The following is an 11,436-nucleotide window of genomic DNA, read 5'->3' as shown; positions in this document are numbered from 1 at the left end:
ATCTTAAGCCTATATCAATGGTCACCCCTCTCTCTCCATCCTTTAAATACCCCTCCTCCTTGAAGCTCCTGCCATTAGACCCTTTGAATACCCTACTTTCTCCCTTCCTATTGGTGTCATTCACTGTCATCCCATCATCTCCTCCCCATGCACTGAAGACTCACTTGCTCACTGCTTCTTTGCCACCTCATAATTGTCATCTTCTAGAACTTTACCACCCACATGATGCCTGAGCACCCTGGTCTCCTCATGCCTAAACTTCCCATCTCTTAGGCACCTGTTCTCACACCCCATGGTGGACATCCACTCTCATTGTCAGAGTCTGTTCAATCCCCAAGGACTGCTTTGGTCCTAAAATGAAGTCGCATAGCCTACTTGAAACACAATCACAAATCTATGTTCTCATGAAAACTGACTGCAGTCATTCCTTTAACCTCATCAAATTTTCTAATCTATGGATCTTTTCTTCTATTTCTTCAAGGCCATCTTATGTTTATTTTTGTCATCATCCTCATTATATCCATGACAGCATTATAATTGTTTCTTTTTAATTAATCTCAATTTCTTCATTCCACTCTCAATCAATTGTAGTTATTTTGTCAAACTTTGAATCTGGAAGAGCCCAAACATATACCTTGAGTGAATGGTATTACAGAGAAAGAACCCCTGAAGGAACAGACTCCAAATCATGATTATCTGTTCAACATGGCCTGGGCCCCTGCTTCGTGTCTCACTCAAGCTCATTCTTCTCTCTATATCCAGGTCATGTACTCTCTATTCTTCATAAACTTCCCATGTTATGATCCCACACATCCTCTTTCCCATAATTAGCTCACGACATTGCTTCAAAATTTTTGAGAAAGCAAAATTTGTTGCTCAAACATTCCTTCAGTGTGGCAGAGAGGAAAAATATTTATCAACTTTAAAAATTTTTCTTACAATAGAGTAAGTATAACTCCTCTTTTAAAGGTATCTAATATTTCTGGTGCCTTTGTATTTCAGGCTCTGATCTCAACACTTGATTTATTTTGTCTTATTAAATTATAACAACAGTAGGAAGACATTTTTTATTATTATTATCATTATTATTATTAATTCTGGAAGAAACTATGGCACAGAAAAATCAAATGCTTTACTCCGATCAAACATTAGTACTTTGGGAAGGCAGAGACTGAAGAATGCATTGTCTCCCACCTCAGGGTCTCCTATTCAAGTCTGGATGGGGAGAAAATAAAGTATATATGTGTGTATACACATGTGTGCATGCACACACACACACACACACACACACACATTATTTCTAGATGACAAATTTTACTCAAGACATCTACTTCATTTTGTCACAAAGAGAGCTAAAGAAAAAGGTAGGGATGGTGCAGCCCAAACCCAAATTCCCAAAGAGCATGTTTTACTTTTCTTCAGGAGCAGCATGAGCTCTCTTTTTTATCCAGAATCAAGAAGCTATCTTATTTTACATTTATCTCCACATCTGCATTTATATCTACATCATCTGCAGCATGTCTCTTGTCTCAAGAAAATGGTATTATAGAAAACAGAAATCAACATATTTATTGGAGTTAATAAGGTAAAATAAAAAATTTAAACATGTACACACATTAAGAAGACCAAAAATGAAAGTAAAAACAATAATACTTTTTCTTATATTATTCTAAGACAAACATCTGATCAAAACAAAACTATTTACTCTTGGACTTTCAATTTGACTTCTGTATTTGACCTCTTGTAACACATTTGTCAACAGTGGAATACTACAGAGAAGATTACTCAAAAAAAATTGTAAAATTACCATATTTTTTGCATAGCTAATTACTTCTTTCTTTGGGTTCTCATAGCATTTCAAATGTATCCTAACTGTCGTCTTATACCTGTGCTATACTTAAAAATTGCTTTCAAGCAGGCAGGGTGTTGGCTGGCTCTGCAAGTGGAGAAGAAAAAAAAGAAGAGGACTAAAAGCAGACTGAGCAGTCAAATTTTTGAGGCCTAAAGGAATTCCTAGAGTACTGACCATCAGTAAAGACTTGACTGGGAGCTATCTGAGAGAGAGAGGGTGAGAATCATTAACAGTCCTTGATAAACCTTGACACAGTTGCAAGCCAGGAGTCCAGATCCATTAATCCCTAAACTTGAGGTCAGGGCTTCTCACAGACCCTAAGCAGCACAACTTGAGCCTCCTTTCTTTGTAATCAATTTATTCTGCGATCTTGTTACAGACTGACAATGTAGAACAAAGAAAGGCATATTACAAACTAGAATAAGAAGGATTGGTGAACTAGAATTGTCTCTAGAGGTTTTACAGCTGTTTAAGAACTCACAGGGTTAGTCCTGTTCCAGAATGCCAGACTCGCTGGGTCACCATACATATCCATAGTATTCTCTTATACTGTGTGAAAACTGGGTTTGCTACCTGTAGAGGAAACTGATAATGAAAGCAGTTGGGGAACCTCAATCTTGATTTTATTGTGGTTTGTTGTCATTGTTCTTTGGCATATGAACCCTTGAGAAAGAAAAGTAAATAGAAGTGCTAAATTCCAAGGATTGGGACATTCTCCACAAATGCAGTAACTTTTTAATGGGATCAGATATTTGGAAGGAATATCTGCTCTTCAGTGCTACTTAGAATTAATTATCTAGGAAAACAAGTGAATTTCCTTCCCTGAGAATTATCAAGAATGAAATTCCCATCTCTATTCTCACTCCTACTTTGACAGGTGAGGGTGGAGTGATCAATCTTACGAATTCTGGAGGCCAAAACCATTCTCTTGACAGACTAACCTGCAGAGTCCTCCTGAACAGGATGCTGTGAGCACAACAGGGCCTGTTATGGGCCAACAGGGGAAGGGTGTCCCATCCCCTCTCTGCACAACTCCAGTTCTTCACCCCACCTAAAGCACCTGCCAATCAATCACTCTGACATTTCCAAGGAACAGTTGGTCCCCAATGACAGTGTTATCTTATAATGGCACAGGCTGCCCCATGGGTCATTTACGTTATTTCTCTGTCCCTTTGGCAGAGACCTCTAATAATTCTCCCTCTTGCTCTCTTCTCTGGAGGGGCCACAAATCTGGGCATGATCATTAAAGTGTCAGGAACTGAGGAGCACCTTGTTAAGTAGGATTAATTGACAGACATATCTCACTGCTGTCTTCTACCTGGAGGGCTGATTTATACCAGTAGAGGAGCAATTTCCCCTGAGCTTACTTATTCTTCATCCTCAGGGAATTTAACAGCAAGCAGGCAGGGTGTTGGCTGGCTCTGCAAGTGGAGAAGAAAAAAAGAAGAGGACTAAAAGCAGACTGAGCAGTCAGCCTCGTGTTTTGGATTCAATGTGGTCTCTGCGCCGACCACAACTGGGCTGGGACTTCAAGTCCCAGATACCACATTCTCAGCCCTGGTGTTTTCAGACTCTCTGGTGTCCACAGTTTACTCTGTGTAGAATTCCTGACCCTGTTTCCTGTTCAGATTACACTAATCTTAAAATGACTTCTCTGGATAAAGGAGAAAAGTTTCATTGCCCTGCAATTTTGTATTCACAGAGACAGAAATTTGAGCGTGGGTGTGTTACAGTCTTGCTATGACCTCCAAAATGCCTTTCCCTACTTACTTTGTAAACTTCATGTGAAGAATAAGTGAAATATGTGTAAGAAAAGATTTGAAATTTTCACTTTTTTTTTTTTATTTTGAGCATAGGAAACATTAATGAAAAAAAGTCATTCCTGAGGCAATTTTTATCATTGTCATTTCCATTTTCCTTTGATTTGTCTGAGTGTGGCAGTGGAATGAATCAGTTCTAAAGCAGAAGATCAATGAAATTAGAATGACAGGTCAAAGCAATCAGCCAGAAACCCACAGAACTGCAGTGCTTCTCAAATGCAATGTGTTAGTTGGATCACCTGGGAGTTTGTTAAACGGCCTTATAAACTAGTTCTGGATGAGGCCTTATTTTCTGAATTTCTAGCAAGTTCACAGACACTTCTGATCTGTGGATCCAGGAACTTCATTTTGAGTAGTAAGGATACAGATGTTTGGTATGAGGAATGTCCTAAACTTACCTTCCACACATCTAAAATCCCCCAAAGAAAGAGAAGAACAAGAAGAAAAAGGATACTGTAGTGGAAGGAATAGGGGGAGTGGAAGAGAAGAAATGAAAGGAGGAAAAGGAGGAATGGGAGGAAAGGACTGAAGGGAAGGAGTGAGGAAGAGGAGGAGATAGAGAATGAGGAAAGGAAAGGGGAAGTGGAAGGGAAGGAAGAAGAACAACTTTTTATTAAGTGTTTCATGTAGCGCAGGCAACTTCTGAGTGCTTTCCTGGCAATATCTCATTTAATCTTCAAACAAACCCATGGGTTAATCTATTGTTATTATTGTTGTTATTATTATTGTACAAATATCATAATTTAAGCATGAAAAGAGAAATGGATCAAACTGTACTCATTCATTAAAAAAATAAAGAAATCAGATTTGCCTCAGGCAGTCCAAACCCAGAATCCTGGGTTGTTACTTATTTCATTACATTACTAGAGAGGAAAAGTTTTAAATTAAAATAAAGGGGAAAAAAAAAGAACAGGAAAAGAGCAGCATTTGATGATTTCATTACTCCAAGTATGAAAAAAAATATAGGCTGTCTAAAGCAAGTACTACCAGTTCATTTTTTGATCTGCTCATTTTCAGCTAAGAACAAACTAGGCATCAAATCATAAGTCTGATTACCTCCAAACCAGCAGTGCCTCAAAACTGAGATTTTCTGATCATTCGTTGTCACATTCTTCAATCTTCTGCCTGCTACCATCTTGCCCACTGCTACTATATATCTGGAAACTTGTTCTATCATTTAAAAACAAAACTAAACAAATTATCCACAAATTTCCCCTAACTAACTTTATCTCTTCCTCACCAACAGCTTCATCCAGGCGTGCTATACACTGCCAACAGAGTGAGTATTCATTTAAAATGATTTGTATGAAATTCAAGACTTTACTGTAAATTTTTCATAATTTATTTCATTAAATAGCTTTTTACTTGCACTAAATGCATTTATATCAATGCAATGAGATCAGCAGAGAAGCTACTTTGTAATGTGTGAGATAGATTTCTCTTATAAAATTCTAATGACACTCCAAGAGACGGAGTAGTAAAGGATAAAGAAGGAGACAGAAAGTGGGGAGTGAGCCAACCAGAGGAAGCAAAATGTAAGGGGACATGGACAGGCTGGCAATGACTGTCAAACAGGAAAAAGAGGTACAGATTTGCAGGAAAAGTGTAAGCATTCCAACACAAGGGAAAGCCTGTTTTTTTTATTTGTCCTGCAGGTTACTTTGCACAATTCCAGGCATTGTTTTTGCAAAATAATTATTTGACCTAATTGAGCCCAGAGTTGGCACAGAGGTGAAAAGGAAAGAAAGGCAGAACTAGAGCATGAACCAAGGAGAAAAAGGAGGAAAAGAGGGGAGTGTTGTGTAATAGGGAACAGAGAGGGCATGGGACTAATATAGTAAACCAAGCAACAGACAGAATAGGGGAATCAAGAGCTTTACCCAGGTGAAGCAGTCCTCCCCTGTAGTGCTCTGAATCCACAAGCAGTGACACACGTAAAACCTGTCCCAAGGCACCACAGGTCATACTGCAGACAGAGGTCCTGTCCAGGACTGAAGTTGTTTGTCCCTTGAGTTGGTACTTGACAAAGTACCAACTTTTGGGAATGGCATCTAACTTTTGGGAATGGCATTCCCTCTCCAACCCAGTACAATATGAGCAAATCTCAGAATCAAGGCTCACACTGGATACAAGAGGGAAGTGAGGAAAGCATGAGAGAAGCCCCTTTATTACAACCTAGAAAAATAAACAGGTGTTAGACATTGGTCACACACCAAAGACTGTACTAGGTGCTTCATAATATTGTCTAACCTGCAGAACTATAATATTATCCCATTTTTGCATATAGTTAAAATGACAAAATTGTACACAACATGTGATAGAGTGCAAATTAAGACAAATATCTAAATAAAACATTACAAAGTAAATCTCTACTCATATCTTATCCTTCTTTGTGGCCCATTGTCTATTACATGCCTGTAAGATTGAGAGACACTTAGTTAATATTTATTGGATGAATAAGTAAAGTAAGATACAGTATGTATAGTAGATGAAGGAAGATTAGATTTGGTTCTGGGGAACCAAGGCATTGATATGGCATTGGTGACATATGGGGTGTTCTTTTAAAGACATGAAGACTGTAATGAGCAAGGATAATATGGGCAGAGAGAAATAAGATTTTCAATATTAGAAACATCCAAATTTATCTCCAAGATAAGTCCCTGTTGCTAACTCCCTATATTGTCCAGGTCAGTCTCATTTATCTTCCCCCAACTACGTGACAGATGACATTTATCAGCCCTATTCTGTATAACTTATTTCAAATAGAAAAAAAAAAAAAAGATGAATTCAGAGAATGCACATTTATTTAACTGTGGATGACATAGCCTGTTATGGGTCACTAATAGATTGAATCACAAAATAAAGATTCAAAAATAATTTTTAAAAAGATAGACTGAAGCAAATAAAACTGACATTTACAGAGATAAATATAGAGTCATTTATCCACTACATATTGCAGAGGGCTCCCAGGTTTCAGGACCCAGACTAGTTCCTAAGGGTCTAGAGGAGTTGATATTTGAGCTGAGTTGTCAAGAAACAAATGGGAGTTTTTTAGACAGAGAAAACATCATAAAACAATCATGGAAGAAAGAATGACATGAGCCAAGTCCTAGAGGCACCGAAGGCTTGAAGTTTGGAGGGAAGGTTGCACTGTTTATTTGTTGTATAAATGTGCACCAAATATCAACCATGTATCAGGCAAGGGCCAGGAGCTAAGAATGTAGCCCTGAGTTAGGCAAACCTCAGGATGCTGGAATAAATTTGTGCAAATTGCTATAAAGGAAAGAAACAGAGTAACAAGGTGATTTATGAGATTCAAAGTATAGATGGGTCTTACATTAGACAAAGGAAAGGGATTAAAGAGGGCAACGTTGCTGAAGTTTGCGTTACCTAAATATTCCTGTGTTGCATACTAAATCCCCAAATTCATATGTTGATAGAATTTGGAGGTTGACTTCTGGGGAAGTAATTAACATTAGACGAAGTCATGAGGATGGGGCCCTCATGATGGCATTCATGGTATATAAGAAGAGAAAGATCAAAGCTAGCTCCCTTGCTCTGACTCACCATGGGATGTTCTCCACCATGGGATGTCATAGCAAGCAAGTCCTCAAGAGATACAACTCTTCCATCTGGAACTTCCCATCTTCCAGAAGTGTGGGAAGTAAATTTCTTCTAAAATTACCGTCTCTGGTATTCTGTTGAAGCAACATAAATGGACCTGACAGAACCAACATCCCAGGTTGCTAAGCTACTCCTTAACTCTGGAAGGCCATTATCTCAGGCACGCCATTCATTCCCAAAAAAGGAGAACAGTTAGTCACTCCTGCTAGAAGAACTTCATAGAGGAGATGACACCTCAACAGGGACTTCATCATGATAGTAATTCACTTTTCAACCAACTGCAGACAATATTACTGGCTAAAGGGTAGGCAAAGACAAAGACTTTCAGGTATGTTCTTCACAGCAGTTCTTACAAAGTGCTATGTTTCTCTGAAGCCCCAACTTTGCTCCTGAAGACACAAGGATGATTGGGCCAACCTCCAAGGGCTAGTTATAAGACCCAAAGGAGGCAGGATGTGAAGCAGAAGGAGCTACCTATGGGAACAGTTCTTTGCAGGATGTCCCCTAAAATCTGCATGTACAACAGCACTTTCTCATTCCATACTTTCTCCTCCTGGTTTTCCGCAACCTAACCTTAGCTCTGGAACACCTTTCCTTTCTCCTGCAGCTACTATTGGGGTTCCTCACAGGCAATAACTCCTACTCATTCCCTTCCATTGCATCCATCTCTCATTCTCATTCACTCTCTCCCATGTGCTCTCTACAGTGCAGAGTGAACAAGGGCATGATACTGAAAGACTTGACTTAGAGCTGAATGGGAATATTGTTCCATATCCCTTGGTTGTTATGATCATCAACATTAAGAGGAAACCCTGGCTATAACACATACTCCTTAAGTTCCTTCAAAAGCTCTCTGCTGCCTTTATGATCAACCCCATCCCTCATTTTGGCCCCTAACTGTATTTCTAGCCTGTTTTCCCAATCTGACCCTCCCCTCTGTCTAAATTTGAAAGTTGTTTTCCTTTGCAAACCCACGCCTCCAAAATCCTGATCTTTATACAGGAAATTACTCCTCCTCCCCACTTTTCTGGTTAACTCCTTCTCTACCAGTGCTCCAACCAGGTGTCCACTCTTCATCTGGCTTAGCAGGATTCCTGGTTGCCTTGGTGAACCCTCCAACATGACATCTCCCCACAGATGATAGACTCCATGACTGTCTTACATTCTGAATTCCAGTAATAAGCACATAAAAGCACCTCGTATATGCTTGCGAAATGTCAGTCAAATGAATGAAGACATTCTTCCAGGTCCTAAGGATACTTTTCTTCTCCATGTTATTGCCTTGGCAGTTTTTTCTCACATACCCATAGTTCAAGTTCTGTGTCACAAATCCTTCCTAATTCTTTTCCTATCCCAAGAGAGATTTTTAAGCTCTCCTGTCTCTGGCCTCCCCAGATCCTGTTCCCTTCTACTGCAGTAAAGCTTGTCCCCTTGTCTATTTGCAGCTTTCTTACATTTCTGTTTCCACACTTCCATGTGAGGTCTTCTCAGGAAGGGATCATCTGGTTCAACTTTGAAGTCTCAGTACTCTGTCCAGTGCTTATAAGGTAGTGCCACTCAGTGAGGATCCTGAATGAGAGGGTAAATGTAAAGAATTCTGTGAAAGTAACCAAAGCATCACCCACTTTAAGTATAAGGAAAACAACATTTCCTTTTGTTCAGAATGAAGACAAAACACAAAAATGTCTGCATGCACAGTTTTTAAGATTAGTTGTAGGTAGACTAAGAAATTAAAAAAGCATCACTAATTATCACAACACTTAGATTTTCTTTTACTGTGAAAACACAGTTAACACATGATAAAGACACATGCACATATACAAAGAGAGAACTTTTGAATAATGCAGAACTAACACAGAATGTTAATAGGGGGTTGGGGGATAAAGTAAACTTTCAGTGCAATCATTTCTAGGCTGGAAGTAAAGCCTAAAGGAAAGCAGCTAGTATGATCTGATCAGATTATATATCTTCTATGGAAAATATTGTATGCACTGAACAAAATAGCCACATGTGTAACTGCATGGTTGATTCAAGGGGCAAGAACACGGTCAAGTCTCTCAGGTCTGAGCCCTTGATTCCCCTCATTGTCCCTTGAAGCTCAGTGATTAATGTGACCATGCTGAGGCAATAAGTGGATGAACACTTTAATACTCCATCAGGGTTTGGCTTTTGATTCCAGAGGAAAGGATGTATCAAGAAAGATGCTTGTCCCTATAATCTTCATTTCCTTTCTGTAGGTAAATTCCCAGAGGTGTAATATGTGACTATAACAGAAAAGCCTCAAGGGCTCTTCCATCTTGACATTCAGTGTCATGATTGGGCCAGAAGAGCCTACCATCCATCCTAGAATGCATGGGCAGTTTCCCATAGGATATGAAAGGTTTCACAGAAGAGACATGTATCCTCCTCTTATCCCTTACTGCCCAGACTGTGTCCCTGAGGGAGAAGTTGGCACCCTGGGCTGGGGACAAAGACTGTGGTACAGGAAATAACACATCTGGGATGGGAGAGCAGAGCTCCTGGTTTCTCCACATCCTGTAGGGTTTTGGATCTTCAAATCTCAGTCCTTTCAATGACAAACCCCACGGGATTGTCCTCTGTGCCTGCCAAGGTCCTTACAGGCCATGGTTTCTATGCTCCGGGATGTCTGGAGGAGAATGGGGCTGCTGTGAGGGGAATCACAGGCCGGCGATGTGAGGGAAGAATTATTGAGACATTAGTGACTGCCACGCACTGTGCTAAGTGATTTAATTTGATTTAATCCTCAGAACAATGCAATAAAGTTGGTACTATTATTATCCTCATTTCATATATGAGGAAACTGAATCTTAAAAAGCTATGCATCTTACTGAGAGTAATATGTCTAGTAAGGGTTGGTCTGAGTGTCATTTGGATTTCAGGTCTGCCTGTTTCAGAACAACCCAGCCACAGTGGTTGAGGATTTGTCCTAAGGTTCTCTGAGACTCAATAAAGAGACATATCCAGGATTTCATAGAGTGCAACATATTAGAGACTTACTCACACTTTAAAGAGTAGTACTGGGTGGTAGCAAGACCAGTTGGATATATACAATTTGGTTCAGAAGGAGATGTCTATATGCTGATTAAGACAAAAGTGACTTCATACAAACCAGAATGTAACTGGCTTTTATTAAACTAATGTCAAAGAGTCAGGCAAATTTCTGGATCTAGAGTCCAGTTATGAAACTCCACTTGCCACTCTAATGGTTTAGTCTATTTGTAGCATGCTAGAAAAAACCAATTATGGTTATTCTCGGGCACTTAATGCAGATTGCTGCTGTGACTCAAGATGGCTGCAGTCATGTTAAACTGAATCGATACACAGCTTAACTCTGTAGCCCATTTAGCTAACTTCTACTAATGTGTCAATTGCAAAGGACAGTTGTCACTGAGAGCACCTGGCTTTCTGGATCTCTTCTACTACAGTGCCTGGGAAGAAATGACACCAATATGGGTACATGATAGGACTTCTGGAACCTCTGACATGTCCATTCGTGGTATATAGAATGTTTAGACTGCCTTTTTATTCCTGTTTTAGTCAGCTTTTTCGCTGCTATTTCTAAAGGACCTGAAAGAACAATTAGAGAAGAAAAAGTTTATTTGAGGGCTCACACTTTCAGAGGTCTCAATTCATAGACAGCAGGCTACACATTCCTAGGGGCTTGAGGAGAGGCAGGACATTATGATGAAAGAGTGTGGCAGAAGGAACTAGGTTACAAGATGATCAGGAAGTAGAGAGAGACTCCATTAGTCAGATACAAATATATACTCCAAAGTCATGTCCCCAAATCCCACTCCCTCCAGCCATACCCTACCACTTCAATTACCACTCAGTTAATCCCTATCAGGGGATTAATTCACTGATTGGATTAACACTTTGGCAAACCAGTCTTCTCCTCTGAACCTTCTTGCATTGTCTTACACATGAGCTTTTGGGAGACATTTCACATAAAACCATAATAATTGTTTGTTTTGTTATGTTTTTACAAAACTCACCCAAGCCACATTTAGTTAGTACTATGGCATACTGGGAGCGTTTGCAACTCCCCTGGCTCTGAATCTCCAGGGAATGCTTTCAGAGACTGTATAGGACTTAATCCAAGTGAAATCTTAGATTAAT

The sequence above is a fragment of the Sciurus carolinensis genome, chromosome 11, assembly GCF_902686445.1.
Source record: "Sciurus carolinensis chromosome 11, mSciCar1.2, whole genome shotgun sequence".
NCBI classification, from domain to species: Eukaryota; Metazoa; Chordata; class Mammalia; order Rodentia; family Sciuridae; genus Sciurus; species Sciurus carolinensis.
Note: the sequence above shows the minus strand (reverse complement) of the source record.